Source organism: Parasteatoda tepidariorum, chromosome 5 (genome assembly GCF_982258835.1).
Source record: "Parasteatoda tepidariorum strain Cologne lab strain chromosome 5, Ptep-v5.0, whole genome shotgun sequence".
Lineage (NCBI taxonomy): Eukaryota > Metazoa > Arthropoda > Arachnida > Araneae > Theridiidae > Parasteatoda > Parasteatoda tepidariorum.
The window spans coordinates 29,078,631-29,106,386 of NC_141759.1; the positions used below are offsets into that span (position 1 = coordinate 29,078,631).

A 27,756-nucleotide genomic window follows, 5' to 3' on the forward strand; every position below is an offset into this window, starting at 1 on the left:
ACAGTTTTTTAACCACATAAGTTAAAAACGGTTTCTAAACCATAATGGTTAAAAATATTCTTTACTGTAAATTTTACGGTTAATTGAGTGGGCCGACTGCTGCCAATGGTTTACCATAATTTTAGAGGGAAAATTCAAACAGTGTATCGAATATATCACTGGTTCAAAACTAAGACGACACACCTGCAAACGTATCATGCTTGCAGATGCATCGTTTTAGTTTTGAACCAGCGATATGTTTACTCTTGTGAATCAAGGCAGTAGAATATAAATAATACGTAATCAATCGAGAGAATGAAGAATGTACTTTTAATTTATGAATCAAGCCTTTAGGGAATAATTTTTAATAAAAATTTGATTTTTAATCAAAATTGCAAACTCACATGTTGTTGCAAACTAAGTTTGAAATTAAAAAAATATATAATAACGGAAAGATCACTAGGATACCTTGCGGGACCCGTTTTTATGTAAAAAAAAGTCCTTTCTAATGGTACACAGTCTGGAAAAGTTATATTTCACAGAATTCAAAGGGCATTACGTTCTCAAAGTTAATAAGTAAAATGGTGTGATCTGAACAAAAAGCCAGAAGAGGAACTGACGAAAATAAGAAAAGAAAGTTCACTGCGGTGTTTCAGGTGATTTAACTCGGGTTTTATCAAGGATGTTTTTTTATTTTTTATTTCCGATGAGCTGCACAAGTGCGCACACTTGAGCAGACCTTGTGCGTTCTCCAGAAGTGGTATCCACTCTTTCAGGACCACCATAATGGCCGAGATACCGTTGGCCATGTTAATTTGGACGTCCAGTTTCTGTCACACTAGATGGCAGCACCGAGACTCTTATTTGGATGCTAAAGTGTACTAGGAATTTAATTTTGCCGAAAATGCCAGGAGCAAATAGACAGGGACAGTGATGACGTATTTCTTGACGTCAAATCCTGCCTCCTTTCAAACTCGTTCCAAACATTTTTTCGAACGAACCATTTCAATGGCATTTCCTATGTGAATTTAAGACGGCAAGATTTTTAGTTCATTATTAAAATAAATAAATTTATATAGCGCTTCTAAGGGACTTATTCCTAATTTAAGTAGTTTTCTTTATACGGGGTATCAGTAGATTTTACGAGTTAAGTGCATTAAATGCTATTAGCGTCAATATTTGCTTTAAGCGTCAATATTTTTAACTCTTGTTTCATGTTTATAATAATGTCTTATTTTATTTAGAATTTGTTACATATCCTTGACCTACATCTAATTTTTTTCTTTAGTTATGGAAAGGCATGCATTGTTCTGAAATTAATTTTTATTCTATAATTAGATTGTATTTATCAATACTAATGTCTGTTTATTTAATTATGTCTGATGATTAAACTTGTAGTTATTGTAAACTTCGTTTGCTTAACATTTTCTGATTATTGCTGCTAATTCTCATAAGCTTTAGTTTTTAACTACTAAATAGGAATAAATTATGTAACTAACTTATTTAATACGTATACATATGGTTAAATCTGCACAGTTTAAACTCAGATTTATTTTGACTTTTTCTTATTCATATTTGTCAACAACATCATTAATTAGTTTTTAACAGTAGTTTTATGCATTAATTTTTTGAGATGCCTTATTATTAGATAATTAATATTAGATTATTTCTTAACGTAACTAGTGTAGTGCTATGTTAATGTGTAGTGTTATGATAGTGCAGTGCAGTGTAGTGTTTTGTTAAAAGGGTCAATACTATGTTTAGTTTCCAGAATATATTTTATTTAATTGAGATTTTTAATTAAAGAGAAGCATTAAAAAGCTTTAAATTTCCTATATTTTTGTTTTAATTTCAAGTTCTATATTTTGCTTAGACGACAAGACAGGGAGTCATCAATAAGCTCATTTATCATCAATTTATCTTAAAATCTCAGATTCCTATTTTATTCTATAAGAAAGTGCAACATGAATTTTTTTAGAATTCTTTAAAACATACTTATCCCATACATAAACTTTTATTTAACATTCATATTTATTAATCTATGTATTCACATAGGTGTTTAAATTTTACTTATTGAATAATATTAATTTCACTTGCATTTCAAATAAATATAATTCAAATTTTTAGGAAATTTTTTTATTTAGAAACTTAACTCTTTTTTAATTAATGTATGCTTACATATTTAGTTATACAGCTTTCATGTTTGGCAAATGTTATTGTTATCACTATTTATGGAATAAAATTTGCTTTTAAAATTTGCTTTTGACAGTCTAAATCAAAATTTTTTAAATTACCGTCATAGTAATATTTTATTTGTTACAGTGCTTTGGCTTATGTTGAACGTAACATTCAAGTCACCATTATCCAAATTTATTTTTAATTTTATAATACTAATACCTACAGTTTAATTGATTGCAAAAATATGTTTTAAGACCTGTCAAACTTTTGTTTAAGTTTTGTATAATTTTTTTTTGACTTGCTATCATTTTAGTAAATTTACCAATAAATTTGAGCTATTTTAAAAACGTGTATCTCAAATGTTTTATAATTTCCACTAATTTATCTGACTTTATTCATGCTCCTTACATTTCTTTTCAATTTGTTTTAAAATTTTCATAATTATTTACAATTAATAAGTTGTCTCAATATTATAAAAAAAAAATTGATTTAATATAATATACATATTTTAAGAAAAATTAAACATAAATTAGAAATAACATTTTCCAAATATTAAAATTCACAAATTTCCGATTTCCAGACTACAAATAGAACTTATATGGTAAATATTAAATACAAATTCTCCCAATCATATATACAAAAAGTTAGCTTCTACAGCATTCTCTCCTCTTTCAATCAATTTAGGCTCATCAGAGAAAAGCTTTACGATATGGAAGAGCTTAATTATACTTTTTCTTGCCATTTCAGTGGTTAAATTCGACCTTATATTAATATATTCAAAGCTTTAGTTGACCCAATTTTAAACGACAAGAGAAACGCCATATTGTTTGCTCCGTTCAAAACAAAGTTTGGAACGAGGAGAGCTAGTGACGTCGTTGATGACGTAGGACTAACCCTGTCTATAAGGCACTCCAGGGATCTTTTAGATGTCGCATAATCATACGACGTGGCCGCTGAGGATTTTCTTCATCCCGAAAATCCCGTGTCTGAGCCGGGGATCGAACCAGCAGACTTGGGCTCAGAAGGCCGATTTATCAAGAATGTTAAAACTTGAAATGATAAATAGTCAGTCGTTTAGAAGTTTTTATTGCGCATTTTATAAGTCATCAGAAGTCAAATTTTTGTTTACGTAAAGCATAGGTCAATCGTTTAAATATTTTCATATTCAGCCTGTTGGTCTTATAACCATGATAACAAAGGAGGGGGGGGGGGCAAAATTTTTTAAAAAAGAATTTTTATAGGTAGTAGACTAATGATAATTATGATGAAATAATTATTTCGTTTCGTGTTCAGTTTTTAAAAAAGAGGAAGTGCTCGAATACTTTTTGGTCTATAGACCAATTTTCATTAAAGATTCTAATTAATTTTTCATAATTTCCACTTTGGCAGCTATCTGTTAAAGTATTAAGTTTAAGGACAATGCTGAAGTTTAAATTGAAAGTTTAAGAACATTCAAAATTTTTCGATAAATTCATCTGTTTGCCACAGAGCAAATTTCAAATTACATAGAACCAATGTGCTAATATAAATAAAATCGTTTTATGATAGTTCAGGAATAAAAGAAAATGATTAAAAATAAATGACAATATTTATTCAAAATTTTTTTTTTAATAATTCATGTAATATTTTGGTCAACTGAAATGTACGGTTATATTACAGTTATAGTTTACCACGAAACAAAATTCAAATTTCTTAAAATCAATAATCCAATGTAAATAAAATTGCTTTTTTTGTTGACAGATATGGAATGAAACAAAACAAATGAAATGAGATAAAAAATAAATAAAAGTAATATTGTTTACCAATGAGAAAATTTCAATTTATATTTAGTATTGAAATAAAAATAACAAAAATAAATACAGAAAGTTAAAGAAAGAAATTATATAAATTAGACTTAAAACTTAAAATAATAAATAGTTCAAGATTTTACGCTGTGTTTGACAGAAAACTTATTTTTATGTATTAAACAATAATGTAATTTAATAAAGGGAAAAGGAAATGAAATAAAATATTGAAGCAAAAGATTATTGTTTACAAAAGATTATTGTTTTATGGGGAAAATTTAACTTCTTTTTCTAGTTGAGAAGATTTAAAAATATTTTTTGTTTGTTTTAATAAATTGTCTATGTAGTTTACGGGTGATATCATACAATAACGTGAAATAAAGGTACAAACAACGTATATAATTGACTAAATAATTCCATACATCTATTCAATGTTTATTTATCCTATTAAATTTGCAGAGCATCGTATTCAAAGATAAATTCTAAATTAAAATATTCTAAGATAAATGAATTTAAAACACGAAAAATGCTTTCGTAAAAATTATTAATGCTTCAAAGAACTCTGATTGCTTCACATGCTTCAGTATGCTTCATATTATTTTTCTCTCCTCTAAATATTTCATAAAGCAGTTTTTCGCGTGTAAAGAAATATGGTGATTATTTAGAATGAGACAAAATATAGAATATTCTTGCTCTTTGGATTTTTTGTTTTTGTAGATGGATTTGCACATATTCTCTAGTTAGTCCAGAGTGATTTTAATGACTTGCACATTAAATTTTAACGATCCGTAAAAGTACCAATTAAAGAAGTAAATTGAAATAAATCGCAGAGATTTCATTTCAGTTTGCTTCACATTATTTTTCTCTTCTGTAAACATTTCCTAAAACGGTTTTTTGTGTAAAGAAAAACGGCGCTTATTTAGACATTCTGTATTATTACAAATATATTCTGTATTATTACAAAATACAGAATATTTTTACGCAATGAACTATTTGCTACCTTTATGAATTTACACGTATTATCTAGTTTAATGACCTGCTCATTACTTTTTAACGGTCCGTAAAAGTGTTAAATAAAGAACTAAATTGAAATATCTAAATTGATATTATAATGAAACTATATAAAATTGACTGTTCGCAAAGGTTTCAATTCAGCATGATCCATATTATTTTTCTCTCTTATAAGTATTTCTTAATATAGTTTTTGTGCAAAGAAGAATGACGCTTATTTAGAATGAATCGAAATATAGAATATTCTTACACAAGTTTTGAAAATTTTTAAGATGGATTAACACAGATTTTTTAGTTCTGAGGGATTTTAATGACACACTCATCAAAGCTTAATGCTTCGTAAAAGTATTAATTAGAGAATTAAATTGAAATTTAAGTTCCAGTACAGATTATTTGAAATAATGACTTTAATTTTTCGCTGACGAATTTATGGCTGTTTTTCGAAGGCTCCATCGTCATATGAAAAAAAATTTTTTTTTGTGAATAATATGCCATTTTCATAGCTGTTGTGAATTTGTAACAGTTACTCACGACTGTTAAGATAAGTTTAGCCTATCTAAAGTCAGCGTTGTCTATTTTTATTCGAAAAATGGCACAAAACGTCAATATGGAGAAAAGCCATTGTTTTGTGAAAATGAAAAGCGTTTGTTTCTTGATATAAAGCAGCATAGAACATATTTAGAATAATACGAAATATACAGAATGTTAGGACACTGAGATTTCTCGTCGTCTACTTTTATGCTGTAGCAGATGAGTTTTGCACGTATTCACAAGGTTACAACTTGAAACAATAATATAATTTTTAGTAGTGTAGTTTCTTGATATAAAGTAACATAGAACATATTTAGAATAATATGAAACATACAGAATGTTAGAACACTGAGATTTCTCGTCGTCTACTTTTATGCTGTAGCAGATGAGTTTTGCACGTATTCACAAGGTTATAGCTTGAAACAATAGTAGAATTTTTAGTAGCGTATTTTCTTGATATAAAGTAGCATGGAACATATTTAGAATTATACGAAATAGACAGAATGTTTCAACTTTGAGATTTCTCATCGTCTACCTTTATTCTGTAGCAGATGAGTTTTATATATATTCCCAAGCTCACAACTTGAAAAAAAAGTAATAGACATTCTTTGGATAAATAAAGCAGAAAGGTCATACAAGAATGGCTCGTTTTATTCTTTGCTGGGGCCAAGAGAGATAAAAGCTCGTTAACCAAACGACTTTAATGCTTCTTCTCTTGTCATCGAAGGGAGATAAAATGGACGTTTTGTCGAGATTTCTTACTTCAATGCTCATTGCTGTTCACGTTCGAACCATTTAGCCTATTTCTTTGACGACATGGCCTTCTAACCGATCGCTTCAATTCGTAATTGGAAATAATCAAAAGGAGTACCTTCCGAAAAACGTATAAAGGCCTTTCAAGAGAAAATAAATTCTACAGAAAGATAGGGAATGAAGGACGATTTACGATTTAGTAGTTATAAAAGTTTAAAGAGAATTTATTAAACTTTATTTCAGCAGAAATAAAATGTTTTCGAGGGAAAGTTTTTTTAAATGGGAATTTTTTATTTCAATGGCATATTCACTTTTATTACGAGAAAAACTCTTGCCATGGACCTAAGCAAAAATTAAAGCATTTCATTTCTAGCATGTATTTCTGAGGAGTAAAATATCCATTACTTATCTCATAGCCATTTTTGTTAAAGTAAAGTTAATATTTATAACCGTCTTTGAACAGCTGACCCGATTTTGAGTTTACGATTACCAATGTTCCACTCCATAGCCTTGCAATTTTGAACCCAATCCAGAAGACAAGAGAGCTCTAGATCAAGTAGTGGGAGAAATTTGTCTTCGTGAAGAACTTTTTGATGGAAGTAACCTGCATATGCGTTTCGTGGCACAGAAAAACACGGAAACCTTCCGCGTTCAGCCTAACGGTAAAGAAAATTCAAGCCCATAATTCATTTACCACTGAGGATTTTTTACGTCATAACTGTGGTCGTACGAGCCGGGTGCGGAATTTGTATGACCAGCCATCACCGGGATTCAAACCACATTTGCCCGGTATACCTTACACTGATATTTTTTTAAGGCCAAGTGTCATTGCCCGGTATATATTCACCCGATACTCCAAACACTGATGTTTCTTCTAATCTATCGTCAGTAAGTATTAAAATATCGAATAAATGTAGTTATATCCACGAATAAATTAATATCAAATCGGATGACGTTTTGAATTTGTCATTTCTGAATGACATTTCGATGTATTTTATACTTTGCCGGTTTCTCATTTGGCATTCTATAGAATGCCTAAGCAATGTGTGAAATATAAATCATTTCATACTTTGCCTGCTAATTTTAGGGATTCTATACAATGCCTAGCCATTCTGTGCAATGACGGATTTCATACTTTGCCGGTAACATATACATAAATCTACATCCAAAATCTGGCTGAAACATATTTTATTTTTATTCCAAATTTTGAAACATAATTTTTTTTTCACAAAATGGAATTTGTCTTCAAACAATTGTTTTGATTGTAAAGTTTATTAATTTGATGGAGTTGCAGCGATGTAAATTTTTGTGTTGTAGCTCTAAAGCCAATAAAATTAGTAATCAGCATCCACTCACGCGAGATTTTAACATCACGAGGTTTTTATCCTAGCAATATTTTGATCACATAATTTTGTTAAAAAATATTATGAAAGTAAGGATTTGCCCTCAATTTTAAAAAAAAAATTATGTTGAAAACAAAGCTAAAATCTCTCTATTATTTTAAGATAGAAATTTTTAATTCTCCGCATTTTGAATCTCCGAGTGCATTTCGTTTGCATATTCATACGGAAAAATCATTCATTTCAACCAAATTATAATAAAAATATTTAACTTAACAAAATATCAAGCCCAAAAATACCCGAAGAATAACAATCCTAAAATGCAAATCTAGATTTTTCTACTTTTCCATTACAATTTTTTTCATATTGTCAAATGCAGAAGCCATTGCTCCAACTGAATGTTTTTAAAAAGAATTCTCCGTTGGCAAAATACAGAAAAATAGCTTTTAAAATAAAAAGTAATAAAAATATTGACCGCATAAAAATATGAACCAAAATTCTTATTTATTCTTTTAAAGAAAAAACAAATTCCAGAAATGGATTGAAAGAGGATTACCCAACTATTCTCTACAGTAAAATTTCAGGTGAAGAAAGTTCTTTTAAAAAAAGTTGACTTCTTCTCCAAAATGTTTTTAAAGATGTGAAAAGAGTGAGGGAATAGTTTTTTGAAAAAAAAAAAAGAAAAGAAGAAGAAACTATTGGGTCTCCATCGAAAAAGAACAAACTCAAAACAAAAGTTTTATTCTTAAAAAACATTGGACCAAAGAAGAGAAATAAAACCATGCAGATTTCAGTTGTTTTAACATCTAAGTACAGAATAAAATCAACCAAAGAAATTTCACTTACTGAGTCTCTCCATTAAATTTAAGAAAACTTCTATATGATGCTAAAATTAGAATAGTAGTTTTATGTTTTTCTTGAAATTTAAAACGTCATTTTTTTACTAAATTCGTATATATATATATATATATATATATATATATATATATATATATATATATATATATATATATATATATATATATATATATATATATATATATATATATATATATATATATATATATATATATATACAGAGAGAGAGAGAAAGAGAGAGGAACCTAATATGATTATATGATTAGAAAAATAATATTTTTTTTTAATTACATAGTTTAGGAAAAACGTAAAAACGTAAAGATTCTCTTCGGGACGCATTTCTTTATTACAACAACAGAGACATTTCAGAAGCAAAAGTCAGATGAAAGAGATTAAAATTTGCGCCTTTTTTTATCACAATTCTTTCATTTCAGTTTATTATAGAATATTCATTATTGCAATAATGAATGAAAAGAGAATAAATAAATGCTTATTTCAAAGATCAACACGTTATGACTTTTGTTGTTTTGAAGCCCCAAAAATAATTAGATAAATTACGAATTAAAAATCATATTTGTTAAGTTTCTACGAGTTCATGGCTAGCGAAAGTAATTTCTTTTTACAAACAATGCAGTTTTTTGTGTCGTGCAAAATTTGTACTTTATTCTAACAATTTCAAGCAGTATCAGGATGGAACAGGTTAATGTTATTGCTCTCTCATTTGTGCAGGATCTTCAAGCCTACTTACATATTTAATGAAACAAGGCCGTGACAGAGAAATACTTCTATCCATCTTCAACCAATTGGAGCGTTATCAAAAGACGAGAAGCATGTTCCAAAGGGAGGGTGGCTTGATTAATAGGGGTTTGAGGTCATTTGCAAGGACTAAGAAGATGATGAATGAAGTCTAATTCTCACACTCTACTCGTCCACACTGGCATCGGTCATTTCATTCCGAGATTACTGCAATTTGTTTCATCTAACACACACACCATTTCCGGAGCTTTCCTTTCGCCGCTCCACATCCGTATTCCGGTTTAATTGACCTGCTGTGAAATGTCTTCATGCAATAAACGTATATCATGCACGAACAGAACATTTTTGCCACATCTCGCATTAAAACCTGGAGGCTCTTTCAGGAGAAGGATAGTAAATATTATTCGTAGAAAGGATTTCGAATATTTGGTTGGTTGCAATCTTAAGTAGGTTTCGTTCGAAAGCACTCATCCGGTTTAATGTAAACTCTGGCTAAAGATTACTTGCTGCGATACTATCTTGATGAACTTTGTGGGGAAAGTTTTTCTAGTTCTTCTAGTTTATTGTTTACTTTTGATTTAGTAAATTTAATTTTATAGGATTTCGTTCACCACGATATATGGATAACTCAAACAAGTTCATAAAATGCCTATTTGTCCCACAATTAAAATTTTTGGATCAACTTTACACAAGTACCGGTACTTTTGGTGCATAAACCGTAAAATCTATTTTTATCGTCATATATTATACCATAATTTTTACAGTAACACTTTTTTAATTAGAGACTGTGATTTTACTGTGAATATCATTGGAAAATTACGGTATATCAGATTTTTTCTTCCGTAACATATTCCGGTAAAAGTGTATTTTATGGTAAAAAGTATTATTAAGTGTATTTAATGGCATAAAACGATACTTTTCATCGTAATTTGATCCGTACTTTCTTAGAGAGCAATTATCTTTATGAGGTTTCTTACTTCCATACAAAAGTAATTTTTAAAAATTACTTATTATTTTTTTATAATAGTCAGATAAGCATTTCTTGGGATATTTCAAACTAAATCGCAAAATTTTTGCACACAATTATGAATTTTGTTTATGTAAAGGAATGTAGGTGGCTGAGTGGTGTTTTAGGTCCGGGGTTCTATCCTCGTCTCGATCAAGGTTGACTAAACACTTGGGATTCTGCGTTCGGCTCAATGCCCAACCAGAACATTTGCTCTTACACCCCAGAATCGAAGGTAGAGAAACCTGGGAGGGGCACTGTTAGCCTTGGTTCTCTATTCGCTGTCGCGCCACTGAGTTTAATTTAGTTTATCTAAAGATAATTCCATACAAAAACTAATTTTTAATAAAATTTTTTCATATTTTTTTTATTCTTTTATTTAATAAGAATCGAAAAAAATTGAATTTCAAGGTCTGCTAATCATTGAAAAAAATTTATGTCAAAACACAAAGTTTGAACGAAATTGGTCGAACATCTCTTAAGAAACCCAATTTTAAGTATACAACTATTCGTTGAATAAGATAATTTATGCAAACATATATTTCTCCCTTATGTAATTTATGTGCTTGAATAAATTACCAAAATTTAATTTGAAGAATAAGCTGTATGAACGTAACGTCACACGAATAAAAAAATAGTAAACTATTATTATTGTAAAGTTTTACCCCTATATTATGTTTCAAATATTAAAATCATTTTTTTTTATTTGAATCTTATAAGTAGAACTTAAAAAACCTAAAAATAAAATAAAATATTAAATAAAGTTACATTGACATTCATTTCATTGTGCACAAACAATTAAACCTACTTTTATAGATTATTAGATAACTAAATTTTGAAGATTAGAACTAACCCTTACAAAGTCAGTTTCTCGACATTCTTAATTTTAACTCTTGTACTTCTCGGCACTATTAAGATTGAGTTTCCAGTCAAGCTTCCTAACAGAAAGACAAGTCAACATACCCTTTTAAAAATCAAGTCATTTAAATTGAATTTAAGATTTAACATGAGTAATTAGTAAACAATACAGATTTTTCTAATACCTATTATTCAATATCGATTCATAAGAATTCTCTCTAAATCGTTAACACAAAAATAATTTCGTAACTATGCAAACTATTCCTTTGATAAAAGATTCTGAAGAGAATATCTCTTTCCATATCACGGATTCAAAAGAACTTTGTTTAGTTTGGCAAACTTTTCCTTTGAAACTAGAGCTCTCTGAATATACATATTTATAAACACATCTCTTCATACCCCCACACAAAAGTAACTTCGTTTACCTTTATAAATAGCTGTTTTTAAAACTAGGTTTCTTTTAACTTATTTAGTATATCTTTTCATACCATTTTCAAAAATTAATTATTTCATCTATGACAATTATTTGTTTTGAGACAAGAGCTCTATTAGTATATCTATAAATATAACTTCTTTTGCCTACGTAAGCTATCTTTTTGAAACTGGATTATAAAATAGTCGTATTTTTAAAGTTGCACAACTTTTGTTATTTAGGCTACTTTAATGTGCATATTGCTTTTATTTTATTACTAATGGTATATATTAACTTTTTTAACGATTTGTGAATTTAAGAACTGACGTAAGTTTAACTAAGTAATGCAGTTTTAATTATTCAATGATATTAAAAAATTTCTTTAACTAAAATAATAGAGGTTTAGCAGAGTTAATAATTAATTAAGGCAGATTGTTTGAATATTATAGGGGTCGGACAAAATAACGGAAACACTTTGATTCTAATACATTTTTTAATATTTCTAAAATAATACTTAGAGAATCAGTTTATAAATTTAGAATAGTGATTTCTCATGCATATCAACGAAGTTTAAAACTTTTTGAGGTTTAAGGAACCAGCAACAAATTACTAACGGGAAAAAATGTTTTTGAGCACATTATGCCAAAAAATGTAGTAATGAATTTGTAACTTATCATACTTAGTTTATTATATTCAATAACTGTACAAAGTTTTGTAAACGGAACATAAATATTTATGGTGATATGGGCATTTTTATAAAAAACGAATTCTTTTGTTTTTCGTTTTTTTTTGCTATAACTCTATATTTTTACTAATATTCAATAGAATTAAACTAAATTTTCAGACCAAATTAAAATTAATTATAAAAACATTTCTTTAAGATGCGAGAAAAATTAATGCTTAAAAATTAATGCTTAAAACTGCGTAAGATATGAATAATTAATATAGTTCTTTCATAATGCGCATGCGCGGGAAAAGTATGAATTTTTTTTTAAAAATTTTGTAGGGAATTGTATTTGGTAACTAATAAGAAAGACTTATTTGAATATATAAAAATTTATAAAGTTTTAAGCAATTTTTTAAGTAGTTTTTGTACTTTTTAAAAGAAACTAAATATGATGAGGGGTTTTCTACAAATGTCATTGTGTACTATTAAGCAATATTTATAAAAAATGACACCGGCATTGTTAGGAATCATCCCCCATAAAAGCATATTTTCTTTCGTAATTTTATTATCTAATACCATCCCATTTTGTTGTCTGGGCCATCATTATAAGCGTATCATCATTTGTTAATAAATCTCGTGTAATAGTACAAAATGAAATTTTGTTGAAAATCTCTAATCACTTTGAGCTCTCTTTTAAAAAGTAAGAAAACTACGTAAAAAATTTGCTTGAAACTTTTTGAATTTTTAAGATATTAAAATCGGATTTTTTTTTTATTAGTGTCAAAATACGATTCACTACAAAATTAGCAAAAACTATTTCTTTACAACTACTACCTACTACTACTTTTTTTCTGTTTCGATTTTTAAAAAGAGAATTCAGCATATTTTTAAAGATAAGAATTATCTTTAAAAATATGCTGAATCTTAAGAAGGATTTGTATAAACAGTGATAAATTTGTTATTTTTATAAATTAAATCAGAAGTATATCCATATAAACACGAATCCTACACAACTAGTATTAAAATTTTTCGATAGATGGCGCTTTTTCGCTGACACACAACATGCTGTATCCATGCGGTGAGGATTACTTGTAGGATATAAAATTCTTGAAAAACGTCAACGTAGTCTCAAACTGTCAAAGAATTGACGAAGCGATATTCTCTCCCGAAGTAAATTCGTTGAACCGATGCAAAAGAACGGAGATAAAATGTTTTTTCTCTCTCAGGAAGACATAAAATAAAAATCATAAAATATTTAAACAAAAAATTTACGAAGCTTTTACGAAAATTATTAAACTTTCAAAAGCAATATATCAATATCATAAGTCTGATACACATGGATCAGTATATATACATCAATATTTGTATATTTTCATGAATAATATGTAAGTAAAAAAGTAAAGGATGGACAGATTTGACAGTTTAAAAGTATTCGTAGGAAAAAGTCTCTAAAATTGATTATACAGTCAGAAATAATTTTTGATAAAAATGTGAAAACTTATTCCTAACTTACATTTCTGCACGCATATTTTGCAGCTTTCTGATTGCAAAGTAAAAATCAGAAAGTTAATATGTTGTTGCTGTTTCCAATGTCACTTGCCATTACCAGCAAGCCTGCTTGGTGAAACCAAGCAAATTAAAGGTGGAGGGTGCGTTTCTGGTTTTTCAGTGGTGCCATCTATGGCCAAGAATACGACTTCAGCCACAGACTCGCCATAGCCCGTTTATAGGCCGGACCCATTCATACACCCATTCATCCAACCACAGATCGTAATTTTGACCTGAATTAGAGAGCGATCAATATCCAATTTAGTACCCCTAGAGGTATAATTTGTTATGAGAACAAGGAGGGCTTAATGACCCTACAGATTAAATGTGCACCAGTCTCCATTTACTACACGGGGAGTCTTCGGAAGGCTGGGATCGAACTCACGATCTCTTGGACAAGTGTCCAACTCTCTACCAACCAAGCTATCCCGACCCCAAATTAATATGTATGTACTATTAGTAATAAAATAAAAATAACCTAAACATTAAAATAGTCTAAATAGCCGAACTTTTGAAACTTAAAATACATGACCATTATTTTATATTCCAGATTCAAACTAATAGTTTACTAATACAAAAGAAGTTATTTTTGAGATGGTTATATTTATCAATATATTTATAGATATATTTAAAATGCTCTGGATTTTAAAGAAATAGTTTATATAATAAAGAGAATTTATTTATAAAAATGATGAGAAAAGATATGTTAATAGATACGTTCAAAGAGTTTTCGAAGGAACAATTTATAAAAGTGAACTAAGTTATTGTTGTGAGTGTGCTATGATATATATTTAAATACATTTATAAATATGAAAACTAATAGAGCTCTAGTATCAAAAGAATAGTTTACAAATTAAACAAACTTCTTCTAAATCCGTGATACGGCGATCTATTCTATTAATAGATGTATTCTATTAGTAGAATAGATCTCCGTAGATCGTTCTGATAGATTATTCTATTAATAGTATATCTGTTAATAGATATACTCATACAGCTTTTGTTTCAATTTAAAAATTTGATTTAGAGGGAATTTTTGCAAATTGGCATTGAAAAAAACAATATTGTAATCGGTATTGAAAAAGAGATATTAAAAAAATCAGTATTGTTTAAAAGCTATTAATGTTAATTTTCAAATGTAATTTGGACGACATGATTTTTAATTGTGTATATTGACTTGAAACTCAATCTTAATAGTTCCGAGAAGTACACAATTTAAAACCGAGAATGTCGAGCTGCTGAATTAGTAAGAATTCGGGGTAAATCAAGGGTAAGTATCTTTACAATTTAGTTTTCTTTTAATGTATGAAAGAAGCTTTAATTTTTCGTGCACAAGTGTTAATGAAACTAATTTTAAGGTTTTTCATTCAGTCCTAATTATGTGACTCATATATTTAAAAAATTATTATATTTGATACATAATAAGCAGCAATGGGAATAAAATTGTACATTAATTGTAATTTGTAATTGTAAAATTGTTCTTTACCATTGTTTAATTCGATGACGTTACATTCATATAGTTTATTTGGCAAATGAAATTTACGTAATTTACTCACTTCTATAAATGACATAAATTATTTGTTTGCATAAATTACCTAATTCAAAGAAGTATAGTTAATATTTAACTTCAGAAGAACTATTTGCCCCATTTTGTTCAAATTTCGTAATTTTATGGATCAAATATTCTGTTTTATTATAATATCATAATAAAATATTTTAACTAAATATTTTAAATTTATCTTACAATAAATTTTTTTATTTGTCTTGTATATATTATTATAAGATTAATTTTATTATTTCAATCATATAAAAAATTTTTGCATTACAGTTCGACATTTTTTCGATTATTAAGCAAAATAATAAAAAATAATAATTAATTATTAAAAATTATTTTTTGGGAAAAATCATCTTTGGATGAAAAAATTGTTTAATTATGCGCAAAATGTTTTGATTCGATGATAAAATTCTCCAGATATGATGAAATACGTAAAAAGTAAAATTAACATTTAGGAGTTCAAACTTTGGATTATCTCCTGACCAAACTATTAAGACCATTTTTCCAGATTGCTGCTACCCCCTATATTTTGGAGCTCAAAAATCCAAATCCGTTAAAAAAAAGACGCGTTTATTCCCAAGAATTACATTTTTGGGTCATATTTCGTAACTTAAAATATCATTTGAACTAATTAATTAGCATATTTGAAGTCACTTTCTCATGCCATAAAGATAAATACTTAATACGTGAAAAATCCGATCATTGAATCAAAAGTTACTGCTCAGAATTTTTTTTCTTGTGCTGAGCAAATAATAAAAAACAACGTGATTCAATTTTAAAATTGATTTTATAACTCTAGATTTATCTTATTTTAATATAATTTTATTATTTAAAAATCAATATTGTTTTATGATTATTTTCTATGTTTGTTATTTTGCAAAACGGTTCTCGATTTAAATATATAATGAATTTCATTTTTAATTGTTCGGAATTTTTCCAATTGCGTTGAAAAATTAAGAGAAACGTAAAAAATTTGATTCAAGCAACCATCAAGTAACACGACACATAAATATCTTATTAATTCAATCTAGTGGTTTCTGCATCATGACCAAAATTTCTTAGTCCTAGTATTGTTCTGAAACTAGGCATCTGGGCCTCGAAATTCCCCTTATCTCATACATTGTTAACTTGGCAAATATTTGTAGTGTCCCATTGTGGCCAGTTGACATATTGGTTACTGAATGAAAAATTCGAGCACTTTGTTCGAGGAAATAAAATAAGTTGAAATACACGAACAAAATATGAAGAAATGCATTATAAAAGTATTTTATAATAAGTATTAAAAACTGGAAGTTAAAAATTTTTCCTTGTATGCAATAATTACAAAAATATAACAAAATAAGAAAGAAAATAAATTAATTGAAAATTTTTAAAACTTCTTTTCATTGCTTTAATAAGTTTACTTTCTTCTAAACAACACAGGATATATCTAAGCTACAGTAAAAATCACATTTATCTGCCATTTTTTAAAGTTCTAGTCTCTGGAGATTAATAGGCCTTTAAATTTGTTAATTTGTTGCAAAGACAAATAGTAATGTTTAAGCAGAGATTTTGAATATTTTATTGAAGTTGACAGTTAAAAAGTTTTTTTTTAAAACAACTTTCATTCTTGTTTTTAACAGATTAAATGCGGATCGCATAAAACTGTGTTTTTGAAAAATTGAAAGTTTATTCATAAGTTTAAAAAGTGTCATAGCAAGTGTCTTATAATGTGTCATAATAAGTTTGTTTCTTATAAAAATATTACTACATGTACATATGATTCATGTATATATTTTTTATTACTACTTATACACGTAATTCATAATTCATTTATGTAGTAGTTATAGATCCAATTTTCCCGAGCTCTAATAAAACATTTTAAAATTTTATTAACGGCAAAATTATATTTTAAAAAAGCATATTGAAAGAGTTTCTCGCATGAAAGTATTTGTAATTTTTTGAATTTAATCCTATAAACATGTAAAAACATGTTTAAAAATAAAAATTCAATGAATACATCTAATGTCTTCAGAAGCTGTAAGTCAATTTAGTTAATTTGGATAACGCGGTATTAAGTATTAATTTTGTTACAAAAAGAAATTTGAGAAAAAAAGGAAACAAAAACTTTTAAGTAATTTTAATTCATTATTTGTGCAATAATTAAATTAGTTCATAATAAGATTACTATAAATGAGTTAAGTACTAATGCCCGCTTATCAGACGTTTTTAAAACCCAAGCATTCGAAACTGGCAAAATCCATTCATTTCGAATAATGTAAAACACAGATAATTTTTCAGTTTAATCGATACTTGCTAATGAATTATTCCCCCCTTAAATTTTTTTAAAAAATAAGAGATTAACAACATTTAGCTTAGGAATTTATTTTACGAGATTATAAATTTGCAGATAACGCTCAAGGAAAAAAATTGTCAAACATTCTTTAAATTCTTGCCGCATTTTCAGCTCGACGCAACAGAGTAGAACCGAGCGACGACAACGACGGTTTACAGTTAAACACGAAGCGATGCATTTAATAAATTACAGTAATAAATCACATTTTCTAATTAAAGGACGGATGCAATTAATTACACTTTTTGCAACATCTCGTTCCATTAAATTCACTCGTTCGGTTGCTCTTTAATAAACGGATCGTCTTTGTTTTTCTTCACACAAATTTACAGCAGCGAATTTTCACATTTCGGGAAATGTCATTCTCGATAAACTAATTAAGCAGTGCAGCCGAACACATACGGATGATAGGGTTCATTTTTTTTATCTCCTTTTTATTTCTGCAGACGACAGCTCGCACGCATTTTTCTGATTTGATAAACACTCAATAAGTATCGTTTGCGTTTTTCCTCCCAAATGGCAACAATTCACAAGGGTTTGTTCTTTCGTCGTATATTTAGCTGCTAATAATGCAAGCGAAAATTCTTCATTAACTTCTTTTAATTATATTTATAACTCTCGGATTATCGTTTATTGTTAATTAAAATATTTTATCACTAATGAGCTTTGACGAAGACTTTAAATATTAACGACGCAGCTTTCTTTTCTTCATGAAATAACGGTTTGTTACCTTACACTTCCTTCGCAACAAAAACATACATTAATTTTTCATTCTGTATGGTACGTTTTATACATTTAATAATGAATGTTCTTTGTTAAGCAAATTTCTAGCAAAACGTATATTTTTTTCGACTGCTCTTACTTTACTTTGAATCACTGAACGATTCTTGAGAAATTCCAAACAAATTCAACAGTTTAACAAAGGTAAGTGAATAACAGGTATTAATGAATGTTAATATCTATCTTGTTACTTGATAATTCCACTGTTACTTGATAATTAACTGTAAAATAACTGTTTGTTACTTGATAATTTTCATCATAAGAAAAAAAAAGTTCTTGGTGGAGGATTTTTTTTTATGAACTTGTGAACTAAGAATTGCCTTTTAGAATATCTATAGGGTAAAAAGGAGGTTTTATTACCTCTATCTATAAGATTTTCAACCTTTATTAAATTCTTTTTCAAAATAAAGAGACCTTTGCATACCTGCTAACTTTTACGCATTTTGCGTAAAATTTAATTTTTATATTTAAAATGGTATTAAAATGTATGCTTTCTATATATTCCTTGTATTTATAAACTTAATTTGTAATGATTTTGACCAGAAATTTTTAAAAATATTAATCATATATATATATTAATATGTGATACCATCTCCTGTTTTACCTTCCAAATCAGGCCAGCTGTTGCCTTTCGAAATTCAATCAAATATTTTGTTTTGTGTCGTCTTCTTCGTTGTTACATGAACGAGGATGCATGTTTAGATTTTGTAACCATATGGTTAGAGTGAGCCATATGGGGAGCTTGTTTTAGATTTCCATCTTTAAAGCATATAACTTAACATTGTAAATTTCTTTTTCTAAGTATTTATATATATATATATATATATATATATATATATATATATATATATATATATATATATATATATATATATATATATATATATATATATATATATATATATATATATATATATATATATATATATATATATATATATATATATATATATATATATATATATATATATATATATATATATATATATATATATATATATATATATATATGGAGCAAGAAGTTCTATAAATAGTTACAAAACGTAGTTTGGACTTGAGACATATCACTCTATATTAGAAATGAATTGAAATCTAATTTTGTCCTACTTTCAATTAGAGAATGAATACTTTAAAACTATTCTATGTCGTATACTATTCTATTTTACTGATTTATGCATTGAATACGCAAATAATTTATGCCAGAAAAGTTTATCTTAAAAAATAAATTATATCGCAGAAAAACTGGGAATACAATTCTTTATTATTTTAAATTCTCAAAGGTTTTATTTTTTAATCTTTAAAAAAATATTAAATTTGCATAAGAGAGAAAAACTGGATTCCTTATTTAAAGAAAATAATCCCCTTTCTTGCACAGTTTCGAGTTCTGAAAATAATTTTCAGATTTAATTTCAATCGTTTTCTTTTTTCACTACTTGCAAAGATAATTCCCTTAGAAACTTAAGGGATTAATGTAAGTGTGACAGAAATTTATTCATTTTAAGAAAGAGAAAGTTTATAACTTCCATTTATTAAAATTCTAACTTAAATCACTTTTAGTTAACTATATTACATGAGCTATAATAGTGTCTTTAGTTATAAATAAATTTCCTGTAAAATTTGATCCCAAAAAAAGATTGAACCTAATTTAATATTTTAAGTAATACTTAAGTAATTAAGAACTAATTAAGGAGGGTGAGGTAAGATATATCGTAATTAGGATAAGCGTAAGATATATCGTAATATGGATGAGAGTAAGATATGGTTGAAGATGTTTCAATTCTTTTTTAAATTACGCATTTTAAGAACACATAAACTTTATTTACTTTAGGACATTATTTCTAGTTAAATAATTATTATGTTTAATCACTCTATCATGTTTTCTTAAGTTCTTTATAGTAATGAATGCCAAGTAAAGTTGATATCACAGGGTGGCACTTAAAAAGAGTTTCTACTCTAATTAAAAATGTGGCGTACTTTCTTTGAACCAAGGGAAAAAATGCACAGATTCCTAGAATGAGTCATGACACTCTTTGGTGCATATGAGTGACTCGACGGGGACTGAGACTTTAAATCTTTCAATAATAAGACATGACTCAGTGACCCAGGCCAGCAAAGCTAGAATGCATATAATTGAAGACCCGTCGCAGCGGCAGTAGCAGAATCAAAGGATCAGGCCTTGGCGAACAAAGAACACAGGTATTCTTTGGCCAAAGATCAGGCAATAGCTGACTCGTTTGGTACTTATGGCACAAGGCCACACGAGTCCCGCATCATTTGAACACCTCACTTGAACCGATGGATGCTTGTCAGTGAGCTGTAAACTCAGAGTCAAATCTCATAGGGCTCGTCAACAGAAAACCCTTTAAAAACCAGAGTTTACACACTGAGTGGGTAGACGCACCTCGATTCATCAGATCGCATAGGGATGGAAGGTAACCGATCACAAAATTTGTCTTTCAACAGAAATATGTTGCTCTTTTAAACGAAAAAGTGTCGGAATTAGAGTTGGTAGACTTTTGGATAGATGTAAGATATAAGTATCCCGCAATAATTTAAAACGCTATGAGGCTTCTCATCTGATATCCGTATGAAGCTAGATTTTCAACAGTTGCTATTCTAACTAACGAGTATCGAAAGAAAATGAATATTGAAAAAAAAGTGCTCGTGTAAGTTATATCAAGCGTAATTCTTCGATTTAAATAATTATATAATAAGAAACAAACCAACCAAAACCACTAAAACGAATTCATATCCTAGAGTGTAGATTGTAATTTTTCTTTATTTATAATTTTTTAAAAATTTATTAATTCTAATATATTATTAATGTCATTTTTGAAATAAAAGTACGTGAATGCATTTTAGGCACTATGAATCGTATTAACTAACCTATATATTCTCACAACATTCTTCAAAAGTTTATATTTTCAAGTTATACATACATAAAGCATACATTATACGTATATATAATAAAAGTTATGTCGAAACAAAATACTAAGTAACTGGAGAGCCGTGAGATGATTTTAAAACTTGTAAGGGACTTCAAAAAGTTTGGGAATCCTTGACCTAACATATACAGCTCCCTCTTGCGGTAGTAAGTCCAATTATCAATTGGAGTATGATTTCATCGTTGTATTTTACTTCACGCTATATTTTACTCTTTTAAAGTGCTGTTTTTAATTTTACTGATTTATTTTATTTATATAAAATGCTTCCACTTTATTAACTGTCCTGATTTGCTGTCAATGTGCTTTTCGACTGTTAAAATCACGCATAAAATGGATTGCAATCAAATATAAATATTTTAACATTCATTTTTCATAAGTAAATTTGTTTTTGCCTAGAATGTAATTCAGACTTTCCTTTTTTCAGAAAATTATTTAGAAATAAAAGGAATTAACTTTATATAATTTCATTCGTTCTGAATTAATAAATAATTCTTTATCTATCTTTCATTGCAAATTTCGATGCAATAAATAAACTCTTTACGTTTTAAGAGTTTCCAAAATCAGAGTTTAAACATCACGACCTTATTTACGTTTCTTATTTTATAAATCATTCTCTTTAATGCAATTTGGCTCTATCATTTCAAAGCAACGTCTAAGTAATTCTAAATCATCCCGTGCGTTACCCTGTCTTTATCAGCGAAACTTTGATTGCATATTTGATTAAGAAATGTCATTTCCAATTGCTGAGCATGACAAGTAATTTGTAGGCTGACTCTAGGAGCGCACCGTAGCATTAATCAACAAGCTCTCGTTTCGGCTCTTAGCCCTGGAGATAGTTTCATCTCTCAGGATAGCTGTATACAATCTTTGTTTCACCCAATTCTTCATAGGGATACATCTTGAGCAGTCTCAGCGATACATGAGGAAATCCTTTCTACTCTTCTTGCATTAACCTCGCTCTAGTGCCTTAAGGGCTAGACCATGTCTGACGTCAGACGCAGAAATTCCAGCGTTGACCCAATCACCATGGTAACGAGAGACTAACATACATATTATAGAAGCAGAAAAGGAGTCTCCTTTCTATAGAGAGCGAGATTAAGGTTAGCTGTTGGACCAAAGGGGGTAGGACAGCAAATCGTAAAACTGTAAGACAGATATTTCGCCGGTTTTATTTGATTTTGGGAAGAATGTTCGGTCATGCACGAAGCTCTTAAATAGTTTGTTTCAGTTGAAATGGCCTGTGCTTAATGGTATGTGTGTCAAGATATACATCGAGAGTTTGAAAAATTATATCCGTTTTTCTGGTTATAATCTTTTTACAATAAAACCCTTCTGTTTTAGTTATTTTACTACTTTTTCGAACGAAGAGTTTATGTGGGATTACTTTTTGACAAAAATTGATCGTTTTTTTATGAGCTTTTCTCAAAAATGCTGTAAAGAAAGGAGATCGTAAATGTTTAAGTGCTTGTAATCTTTTTGTTGTCGTAAATATGTTCTTAGAAATTTTGTTTAACACTTTTTTCTTGAAAAGTAATAAAAAAAATCATACAGTGCTTTAGAAGTAATATTTTAGATATTTAGTCGAAAACAGTGTGTAAGGTAAATGAATAATATATCTACAGCATATTACCTTAATGTTGATTAATTATTATATTAGCCTTAAGTTACTTAATATATAAGTCCTTACTTAACCTTCAAACTTGTTAATGATTTTTTTTTGACGAGAGTATTAAATATAATAAATGATTGAAGTAAAGTTCATTCAAATACGATGCATTGTCTATTTTTTCAAAGTTAAGTAATTCATCTCTGCGTAAAAAGCTTCAGAAAAGTAAGAAAATTGTCATAAGATCGAAAATTTTGGACAATCAGTTTTTTTGGTCTTAAGAACGATTTTACACGTGGCAGTATAGAAAACTCCGAACAAACAAACATTAAGCGTTTTTTTCCATACTTTAATGTACGTAAGGTGTCTGTTTGTACTGAACTGAAAAACACTTTACAATCTTGCAACTCACTTGCATTCGCCGCTCTTGCCGTATTCGTAACTATATCTCATGCGTGCATTCGAAATAGCAATTTTAAAAGGTTGGGCTGTTAGCAGATTTATTTTGTAGCACATAGCTCAGGCATTGGAAGCTGGAAGGGTGGTCTAGTCTAATAATTAAACGTTCAGTTGGACATGGTCCAAGCCCGGTCAACCCAAAAAATAATATAACTACTTTAGAAATGTTCTTATGCTGGCGGGCTGCAGTAAATATATATGCTACGGCCAAAGCCCGAAGTCGGTCAATTCGCGATTTGGCCGGCCAGAACGCTGTAAATTGGCTGTAAATTTTCTTGATTTCGGGAATTGCCGGCCAGATCGTGAAGTGGCCACGATGTTCCTGCCAATGTCAGATATTTTCTTGATTTCATTTAAGACAAAGCAAAAAATTAAATTTTTTAAATTTTAATTTAAAAACTTGGTTATTTTATATTTTTAAATTCGAAGATTTTTATCTTTAAATTAAAAAAGAAAACAAAAGGGGAAATAGAAACAAATAAACTATTTAATAAAATAATTAAATAGAAAATTTAATAATGATTCTTAAATTAATGATTATTTAATGGACAATTTAAAAACTTCAATTTTTTATATTATTAAATTAGAAGATTTATAAGAATTATTTATATAATTATAGAAGGCCGCCAAAGCAAAATATTTATTGATCGTTTCAATTATTTCGCACTTTGGCCGGAACATCGTGGCCACTTCGCGATCTGGCCAGTCAATTCCCGAAATCAAGAAAATTTCGGACTTTGACCAAGAGATCCGGCCAGTTCGCGATCTGGCCGGACTTCCGGTTTTGGCCGTAACATGTATACACTTATTATTATTACGTAATATTATTGCACATTATTCACTTATTAATATACATTTATGATTATTATACTTATTTTGTTACCTATTACATTACATTACATACATTATAATATGTGTGAACTAAAGAAAGAACATTATAATGATATAATTATTGTTATACACTTATTATTATTGTACTTATTTTATTACGTATTATTCGTGATACTTAATAAGTATTAAAAAAATATTTGATTTGATTTACTTTTTGATTATACATTAAAATATGTGAGCTCTAAAAAAAGGGGGTTATTATAATGTTATAATGAAACAACTAAAGACCTATGGCTGCCTTTAAATCTTTTTATATTAAGAAATAATGACCACCAACATATGCGAACTTGTCTTCATTACCTCTAAAACTGATTAATACTTAAAAAGTTTTGAAATAATTTTGTGATATTCATTATTGTGTTGACTAAAATGGAATTAAGCAAGCAAGTACTCCAAAAAATTTAAAATATGGTTTTATTGAGGAGTTTTTTAGACTTAAAATTACTTTTAGTTTGAAAAATCTATGACTTAATTTCAGGTTAAAATAAGATTTACCCTAAAATTACTTTCAATTATTCTTCAGGCAAGACAAGCGACTGGTTCAGAGTGACGAATGATTTTTCTAAATCTTACGAAAAAAGAAAAAGTTTTAAAGATTTACAGTTGGCAGCTGCGATGAAAAGTGCGAATAGTGTCTAGCAGGATCTTATTTGATCACATATTTAAAGAAGTTAAAGTGATGGATATTCCTTTAGGGCAAAAAAATACGTGCCAACGTTTAATTAAGCTGTGGTAAAAGAGCGAAAATGTTTAATTAAATTTGTTCATGAAGGAAAAAAAAACTTTCTCGTTTAAGTCAAGGCTCTTTTGTCATTTTTGTAAACAGTTTAGTTTAGAATGAAAGTAAGTTAAAGCTTCATTTTCTTTTAAAACGTGAAAAAAAATTTGATTATTAAAAAGCTTTTACGTTTAAATTTAAGAAAGGAATAGTTAACTAGTTAGCTAAGTATGATATACGGTTAACTATACAACAGATATATATATATATATATATATATATATATATATATATATATATATATATATATATATATATATATATATATATATATATATATATATATATATATATATATATATATATATATATATATATATAATAATCATATTAAATATATATAAATCATATTAAACAAAATTATCATAAATGATATGAAATAATTTATGTTTTAAAATTAATCACCTAATATACAATTTATGTTCTAATTCATAATTGTAATTAGGCTTAGAAAGATGACAATATCAACCAATTTTTCATCGATGAATAATTAATTTATCTTCCATTCAATTTTGTATGTTATAGAACTCAGTAAATTATTTACATGATATTAAATAAAAATATAATATTAAATAATTATTAATATTAAAAACTTAAAATTCAACTTTATTCATTTCTACCATCACCTCCTACATCAAGAAGCCTCCACACGGTCTTTTATAAGTAGTCCGCGCAGACTGTTTAAAAAGTGAACCAGTTGTGCGCATGAATCCAAAACATTTTATAATGAGAGAAATTTATCTTATATATTTGAGAATTGAATCTGTAGTGGTTGACAAGTGAATAAGTCAAACCAATAATATTCATAAATAAAATAAATTTTTAGTCATATATTTGCTACCACTTTCTTATTTTAACTATATTCTGTATTAAATGACTCGTTCGGTAAATGGATATCCTTCACAGTGGTCTGTTCGGACTACCTATACAAAACCGTGTGAAGGCTTTCAGTTATAGGAGGCGTTGTCTCTGCGCGCAAATCATATTATATAGTTTATATTTTAACAGTAATCATCCAATTCTCAATTTATGTTCTAAAACAGAAAATTAGGCTTCTATAGTTTGAAATTATCAATAACTTTTTCTCAATGACTAGTTAATTTATCTTACATTAAATTTAATACGTATTTAAATAATCATGAACAATTTTCTGACTAATCAGAGTTAAAAATTTTCTAGTACTCTTGTTTTGAGATATAAAATCGCTCTTCTTATGATAAAGTTGGATTTTTATGTATGTATAAACTATTCCCCTCATTAAGCTGTTAATGCTTTTCAATTAATTAATGAATTATTTTTCATATAAAGTTTCTCGTAAACCATAAAACCATATTAGAAAAACACGGAATAAAGCCGAAAAATATCCTTATTCTCACCAACAGCTTATGTTTTAATACTGAAATCAATTAAAAGCTAAAACTCTCAATTGCTTTTCCACTATGAATAGTTATTAATGGTTCATTAAATTTTGTTTGAATTAGATTAACCATGAACAATTTCATGATTAAACACAGTTACAAGACTTGTGGGGGTTTAATTATAGACTAAGTCAACTTTCATCTATCAAAAGGTAACTCTATTAGAATCAAGTTAACATGTCTTATATACTAGAGAATCGGTATTTAATATTCATAGTGGTAGTTAATTCTCTAGTATATAAACATGTTAACTTGATTCTATCTTGAGGTGTCTATTGATAGATGAAGGCTGACATAGTCTATAATTAAATCCCCACAGACAGACTATTATTTAGAGACAAAAATCATTCTTCTAATGATAATATGGCTTTTTATGTTTATAAACACCATTATTTCCACTACGTTTTTAATGTAATTGATGAATTAGTTTGGGTATAAAGTTTCAAGCAAAGCGCAAAACTATGTTAGAAAAATACGGCATAAAGCAGAAAAACCTTTAACAGTTTTAGTTCTAACAATTCTATCAATTCTAACAATTTTTGTTCCAGTCACAAACAGACTATGAGCTAATACTGAAAACACGGTTCCTAAAGCAAAAATTCTCAATAGCTTATCCACTATGAATAGTTAATTTATGTTTCATAAAATTTTTATACATATTAGAATAATCATGGACAATTTCATGATTAACCGCAGTTTAAAAGACAGACTACCATTTAGAGATAAAAATCACTCTTCTAATGATAAAATGGCTTTTTATGTCTATAAACACCATTCTTCCCATTACGCTGTTAATGTTTTCTGTGTAATTAATGAATTATTTTAGGTATAAAGTTTCTCATAAAGCACACAACCATGTTTGAAAAACGCGGAATAAAGAAGAAAAATATTCCTGGTGTAAAAAAAAAAAGAATGTTCTTTCGCCTCAACACTTTAATTTCTAACCACACTGGCACTTAATACCTCTACAGACGCTTTAGGAACAAAAGAGCAACAAAAATATTCATCTAACCTCCATCAGAAACTCGTTAGTCCTCTCTATCGCCATTTTGGAAACATGTCGGGAGAATTCTGTTAATATGGAATATACTCAGCTGCTACTTTCGGAGCAAAAGAATAGAAGTAAAAATGTAAAATTTCTTTCGCTTTCCAAAGTTCATTACGAACGGGCGTTTTATTTTATTAATGAAGCGAAGTAAGTTAGCGATTTGTGAGGGATATTATATTAAACTTTTCGGCAACTTTTCTTTGTGAAATATTTGTGGTAAGTTGAATTTGCACTGAGAAATTCAATCATTTGTAATCGTTCTTCTT

The 27,756-nt window shown here is 28.1% G+C and overlaps 1 protein-coding gene and 1 long non-coding RNA gene across 3 annotated transcripts in view; one reads left to right on the plus strand and one right to left on the minus strand.

Moving 5' to 3' along the window:
* The window catches only part of LOC107437726 (fasciclin-1), a 496,587-nt gene that overhangs the window by 93,901 nt on the left and 374,930 nt on the right, over positions 1–27,756 (minus strand). The gene's annotated exons all lie outside the window — the stretch shown is intronic.
* Positions 24,952–27,756, plus strand: part of LOC147808732 (uncharacterized) — a 380,595-nt gene continuing 377,790 nt past the window's right edge. Inside the window, exon 1 of the long non-coding RNA XR_015433661.1 lies at positions 24,952–25,089. This is a non-coding gene — a long non-coding RNA (uncharacterized LOC147808732). The remainder of the gene's footprint in view (positions 25,090–27,756) is intronic.